The sequence below is a fragment of the Danio rerio genome, chromosome 24, assembly GCF_052040795.2.
Source record: "Danio rerio strain M-AB ecotype USA chromosome 24, GRCz13ab, whole genome shotgun sequence".
Lineage (NCBI taxonomy): Eukaryota > Metazoa > Chordata > Actinopteri > Cypriniformes > Danionidae > Danio > Danio rerio.
In genome coordinates, this window is record NC_141044.1 from 8,807,501 (window position 1) to 8,815,000 (window position 7,500).

The 7,500-nt window shown below is 33.3% G+C and overlaps 1 protein-coding gene across 15 annotated transcripts in view; it reads right to left on the reverse strand.

The window, feature by feature from the left end:
• The window catches only part of ofcc1 (orofacial cleft 1 candidate 1), a 202,358-nt gene that overhangs the window by 181,837 nt on the left and 13,021 nt on the right, over positions 1–7,500 (reverse strand). For 3 of the 15 annotated variants that reach the window (XR_015524746.1, XR_015524747.1, XM_087309190.1), the window contains exon 1: positions 4,444–4,642. The exons of 10 other annotated variants lie outside the window; for them this stretch is intronic. The gene's annotated coding sequence lies outside the window, so the exon portion shown is untranslated. Of the gene's footprint in view, positions 1–4,443; positions 4,643–7,500 lie in introns of those variants that run through there. 2 more of the 15 variants (XM_087309191.1, XM_087309192.1) reach the window with 1 other exon arrangement.

The window sequence follows — 7,500 nt, forward strand, 5'->3', positions numbered from 1 at the left end:
ACAGAAATTTACAAGAAATTTTAATTAAGGAAATAAATCATAACATTACAGTTTTTTTTGTTTTTTTTTTACAGTGCAGGATGGAGACTGGAACAAGAGGGTGAAGACCCAAGTTACAAACAGAATAATGGCCCATGGTTGAGTCAAAGGAGAAGGTGCCATGGAGGAGGAGTGACCTATGACTCCAGGGAGCCGTCTGACAGAGATGAAGTCACTGGAGGTGAAGCCCAAGAAGGAGACGGAGACAAGAGGGCAAGGGTAATCCAAGATATGTGGATAAATGAGGATCTGGAGAGCCGAGGTGGACATGGCAACTCAACTGACCAAGGCTGAGCCTGGGATCTGGAAGACGGTGGTGGAGCTGGAGGGACAGAAGAACAAAGTGGAGCTAAAAGAAAGGAAGAGCTCAACACAGCAATAGTTGAGGATGATATGGAAGGGTAACAAGTGACCAAGGAAAAGCCAGAGAGATGAGAGAGCCTGGTAAAATTGGTGGGATGATGGGCCATAGTGGAGATAAGGGAGGTGTGAATCCTGGGAGGCTGGAGGGGAAATGAAAGCTCCAATCAGCCTGTCATGACGAGAGGTCCAATGGTGAGCACTCCCCATATGATTACATGGGTTGAGAGTGAGCTGAGGCACTTACAGAGGTAGCTATGACAGGGCTGGTAGACTGGCTGCAGGGATAGGGGGGACAGATATAGGCAGCAGAGAAGAGAGAGGGCTGGGTGTTAACTTGGTCAAGCCAGTAGAATAACGACTGGATGGAATCAGCAGGGTGGCAATCAACAGAAATGCAGTTCCTGGAGATGAAGCACATGATGAAAACAGAGAGCCAAAGAGCAAGGGTAACACTGAGAATCAGTCAGAGGTGGAGACGGCAACTCAGCTGACCGAGGCTGAGAAAGGATCAAGAAGACCATGATGGACCCAGAGGGACAGAGGACAAAGGTGGAGCTAAAAGGAAGGAGGTGCTCAAGGCAACAGGGGCGTAGGACAGTCATTGCTGGACGAAACCAGTGGGAGCACAGGAGATTAACTGCAGGGCAGAACAAGTGGGATCATTGGAGAAACACTGCCGGGTGGAACCAGTGGGATGTAGTAAAGTCATTGATAGAAAGAAACAGCAGGGGCACAGGATAGTCATTTCCTGATGGTATCAGCGTGGGGCTGGACCTCCAGTACATCCCTCGATCTCCACTAATATTTGCTCTACAGGCATTGTTGCCAGCTCACATACCTGGTCAGATGGACTTCTAAGCTCTCTATTGGTTCTGGTTGATGCTCTGTGCAGCAGGGTTTGTCTGACTGGTATCTGGGACTAGAGTGGGCCTGATGTCAGCCTTGGCTTTTTCACCAGCTAATGAAGATGAGCATGACTCTTGAGGGCCCTCTCCAGACAATTGCATTCATGTGGCACTGTTCAGTCCAGTGAACAGAGACTTGAACAAGCAGTTGTCCGCAAAGGCTGTTGGAGGGGTGAGATCCAGGAATTACTCCACATGCTCCTTAAGAGAGTAGTCCTTCTGCATCCATGTGATCTCCGAAAACGAAAACAATAAACTAAACACTTGGAAACTGAAACGAACATACATTAAACACAGTGTGTATAACATCTTAGTCCGGTCATCTTTAATGGGTGGGCTTCAGGATAGACAAGGAAAATACAAAGTAGATCTTGTCGGGAGAACTAATTTAATATTATCCAGAAATAATAAATTTACACATATCTAAAACCACTAAAACACTAAGAATGACGTGAGGAAAGACCTGACCCTAACCCTAACAGCAACTTAAATACAAAGACTCATTAACTAAATGGAAAAATGTCTGGAACTCGTGAACTAACTAATGACAGTGGGAAAACAGAACACAGGAAACCTGGGTCAAAATAAAAACACTTAAAACAAGCACGTGAATGTGACAGTCAGACTGAAGACAGGAGTAATGATGCTTAAAACTCAACTTTAAGTCACAGGAATAAATTACATATGAAAGTACATTCATTAAAAAGAAAGTTATTTACCTTGCAAACCTTAATATAAATGCATTCCTACACCAAAAAAAGCATTACTTCATTTAATTAAAACTGTGTCTTTCATTTCAGGTTATTATTATCTGTTTACTTTTCATTCATTCATTCGTTCATTCATTCATTCATTTTCTTTTCGGCTTAGTCCCTTTATTAATCTGGGGTCGCTACAGTGGAATGAACTGCCAACTTACCCAGCAAACAGGTTTACGCAGCAGATGCCCTTCCAGCTGACGCCCTTCTTGCAACCCATTACTGAGAAATGTTTTGTTTTTCAAGTAATATATTTTAAGTTTAAAACATAGGTAAATATAAATGTTTTTGCTTAAGAGCTTAACTAAGAAATATTTGTTTTGACCGATGTAAAAGTTTAAGGTTACTCACACAGGTCAGTGCATGCGTATTAAACAAAAGTTCAATATGCTTTGTACTTTCACAGACTTAAAAAATATTGTTTAAGGTAGATGATTTATTTTTCATTAACTCAAGTGATTAAATTTAGATGTAAATCCTATTTTTTTTCTTTTTTGGTAAATTGACATTTTATGGGAAGTTTTGTTTTGATTAAAGCTATATCTTTTTGTTTAGAACAAAGATAATTTAAATTAACTGACTTGCTTCAACGAGACATGTATGCTTCATATGAGGTTATATAAAATCGTTCTCATAGAAAACATTAAGGCAAATTATTTATTATTCATTGCGTCAAGTGATAAAATTTAAATGCGAACCATTAGCTCATTTTATTTTTAATTGAATGAATGAAAGCTTTTTTTCCAGTGTATATGAAGTTAATATGCACATTTTTCTTGACTCCATTGTGTGATGTAATTGTTATATTTTTCAATACCGTCAACAACTATTTATATCTTTTATATCTATTTATATCAACTACAATATATATTTGTCAATATATAATTCATACATTTGTTTACAGGTTGGTTTGTTTATTTGTTTGTGCATCAGTTTGGCTGTATATATTTACATATGTTTAATATTTTAATAGTTTTAATTACTGATTTATTTTGTCTTTGCCATGATTACAGTAAATTATATTTTACTAAATAATTTTCAAGACACTAGCGTTCAGCTTAAAGTGACATTTAAAAGCTTAACTAGGTTAATTAGGTTAACTAGGCAGGATAGGTTAATTGGGCAAGTTATTGTAAAACAATGGTTTGTTCTGTAAACAATCGTAAAAAAATAATAATAATAAAATAACTGTTTTATTCTAGCCGAAATAAAACAAATAAGGCTTTTTCCAGAAGAAAAAATATATTATTGGACATCCTGTGAAAATGTCTTTGCTCTGTTAAACATCATTTAGTCAATATTTAAAAAAGAAAAAAAAAAAATTCAAATGAGGGATAATAATTCTGACTTCAACTGTATATATAAAGGTTACTGTACTCAAGATCATTTGGTTTCATAACTTAAATGGTGTGCCGCAATCGGTTTCCTCAAACAGTTTGAGTTGACTAATCTTATCAGGTTTTACATTGTATTATTTTTATTATTATTATTAATTTTCTTTTCAGCTTAGTCCCTCATTAATCTAGGGTCACCACAGAGGAATGAACCGCCAACTTATCCAGCACATGTTTTACGCAGCGGATGCCCTTCCAGATGGATGTTTCCCATCTCTGGGAAACATCCATACACACTCATACACTACAGACAATTTAGCCTACTTAATTCACCTGTACCGCATGTCTTTGGACTGTGAGGGAAATTAGAGCGCGAACGCAGGGAGAACATGCAAACTCTACACAGAAACGTCAACCGACACAGCCGATGCTCGAACCAGCAACTTTCTTGCTGTAAGAAGACAGCACTTCCTACTGCGCCACTGCATTACCATTATTATTGTTGTTACCATTATTATTATTATTATTATTATTATTATTATTATTATTATTTTTAAGATGGCAAAATTTTGACTGAGGAAAGTTGAATGTGTTGGCCAGTTAGTTATTTGCTTAATATATATATATATATTTTTTTTATTTAAAACTTTAACCGATTTTTTTTTTCTAATGATACATGGTGTAATACATTTATGTTTTAAAAGTATTTATTTTTTCATTTATCTTTATTCTAAATCTTTAGGAATAACTTTTGCTAGATCAAAAAGTGTGATCATCGTATGATGACCATCCAACAAGGTAATTCAGCCAAAAAAAAGTGCTTAAATGAAGTATTTAAACCTCATATATAAATAGAAAATGAGGCGTATAACTGCAAAAAGGTCCACCTGTTGAGAAAAAAGAACCACCCCTTTCACTAGGCTAGCTACCGGTCTGTACTGTGTTGAAATATTATAATACTGGGGTCAATAACAAAACACACCCACACACACACACGCACATGCACACACAAATTACCACACATGCACATCTTACATCACTTACCTTAGTTAAGTATTGGAAACTGTCATTATGGGATGCTCATATGCTGTTATGATGCCAATAAAATGTCAGTCAGTTAATAAAGATTTCTTTTGCTAGCAGTTGTTATTAAAAACAAAATTGTTCGAAAACAATGCAATACAAAACATTTTAGGACAAGTTTACATGCATTACTGAAGCCTGCAGAGTTATCGTGCAAAGTGTCTGTCGCTATGGTGACACAGACTCGAATAAACAATGAGGGACACGATGGTGAAAGCTTACCTCATGCATATTAATTATGTTACTTTGATGTTGCTTGGTAACTTTCCTGAAGTGTCCAGTCACGTAGCTCAATTAATATTCATTAGCCAGCTCTTCTGCTTTAATTTATACAGCGTTTCCTTATGACATGCATTTATGATATGTCTGTACACTGTGATCTTTGAGGTAAAATGTTGTGTTTGTCAGTTTGGCTAATGAGTTGAGAGGTGCGTGTAGCAGATGGCCTATATCCGGCCTATTCTAAATGATCTTTCATTATTGATGGAGATCAGAAAGTGACTTTATGTGCAAAAGGGCCCTTTTGTTAGCTCTCTGCATCAATTATTGTAATGAATTCTCATCTAAGGTGAGCTTTCGTGCAGCTTTGTAAACATACATTATGTAGTATGACAATTTACACAAAAGTTCCTCATACATAATTTACAAACTTCACACAAAGCCAACCAGAGGAGCCAAACATCTGCTGTGACGGATGATAGGCACTACACAACACGGCACACTGCTCTCCCATACACAACACACCACCACATCACAGTAAAGGTTTCTAAAGGAACACATACACGCCAGGGACACTTAAGACGACCAGTTAGGAAAAGTATTTTTTATGCCTTCATTTTATTTAAAAATATATGCCTTTTCTTTTTCACCTAACACATAAATAAGTTAATTATTACCCTCTGTATAAATGTATAACATTTTACTAAATATTTGTATACACTAGTATATATTCATTAATAATATAATATATTGTTAAATGCAGCATTGCTAATGTATCATTTTAACTATTTCTGAGGGACGAATTATTTTCAGAACCTGGATTAAAGGCATTGGACTTATTGGACTTAATTTTGATCCCAGACATGGGGCAAACTTTTTGAAAAAATAAAAAATAAAAAAATAAAAAACACTATTGTGTTCTTTGAAATCTTTAAAAAAAAATGAATATTGGTTATTATCAAATATCCACTCAGTTTGCGTTTACAAGAAAATAAAAATATATCAGTGATTAGTCAAAACAGTTCAACTTTATACATGGCAATATTCTTAGCAGAAAATTAGGTCATAGCCTATGCCTAGTTTAACAAACAATTAAACAAACAAACAAACAAACAAACAAACAAACAAACAAACAAACTAATTATTTAATTAATAAAATAACATAAGGTAAATAAAGTTAAATCGATAAATAAAATAACAAAGTTAAATAAAGACATATATAAAATAACATAACATTAAATAAAAGTTAAAAAGTTAAATATAAATAAATTAATACATAAATAAATAAATAAATAAATAAATAAAATAACAAAGTTAAATAAAGACACATAAATAAAAAAACAACATTAAATAAAAGTTAAAAAGTTAAATATAAATAAATGAATAAATAAATAAAATAACCTAAAGTTATATAAATAAATAAAATGATGGTAAATAAAGTTAAATAAATAAATAAGGTTAAATGAATGAATAAATAAATAAATAAATGAATAAATAAATAAATAAATAAATTAATAAATAAAATAACATTCATTCATTAATTTTCTTTTCAGCTTAGTCCCTTTATTCATCTAGGGTTGCCACAAGGAATGAACCACCAACTTATCCAGCATGTTTTTACACATCTTATGCCCTTCCAGCCGCAACCCATCAATGGGAAACATACACGCTCATTTACATACATACAATAGGGACAATTTAGCTTACTCAATTCCCCTGTACCTCATGTCTTTGGACTTGTTGGGGAAACCAGAGCACCCGGAGGAAACCCACGTGAACATGCGGAGAACATGCAAACTCCACACAGAAATGCCAACTGACCCAGACGAGGCTTGAACCAGCGACCTTCTTGCTGTGAGGCGAAAGGACTACCTACTGCGCCATTGCGTCGCCATGAAATAACAAAGTAAATTAAGTTAAAACAAGTTTAATAAATAAATAAACAGTTAAATAAATAAATTAAATTAATAAATGAATGAATGAATGAATAACAAAGTAAATAAAGTTAAATAAATATATAAGGTTAAATAATTAAATAACATTAAAGTTAAATGTTAAATAAATAAAGTTAAATGAATGAATAAATGAATGAATACATAACAAAATAAATAAAATTAAATAAAGTCAAATAAAAACATAAGGTTAAATAATAAAATAACGTTAAATAAAGTTAAATAAATAAAGTTAAAACAAATAAATAACTACATAAATAAATAAATAATTCTGTTTTTTTGGAGTACACAACAACATGCCACAGAGAACATAATCTAACCTTATATCCTTTAAAAGTATCATAAACTTGCATTAATTATTATCTGTAGTGAAGATAAAAGATATACAGCACACAAATAATAATAATAATAATAATAATAATAATAATAATAATAATAATAATAATAATAATAATAATAATAATAATAATAATAATAAAATAAAAATTATTATTATTCACTCTAAGAACGAAAACTTTGAAAAACTGCTCCATGAAAGGTTCTTTGGGAACCCAATATGTTTTTGTTTGTTTGTTTGTTTGTTTGTTTGTTTGTTTGTTTGTTTGTTTTGATTTTAATTGTATCACTGAAAGCCCTTTTGGAATCCTTATTTTTAAGTGTATTAACAGTGTATTTTGTGTCTTAATAATTTCCTTAAATAGTCCAAGGGGACAGACTGATGCAGTAATTGAAGCATCACTCATAATTGGCATAATCATTACAGGGTTAATAATATCAATATACAAATCAATAACCATAATTAAAGCACCTTCATCTTAGCTTCAATCATGGATTTATCTGTGCTATT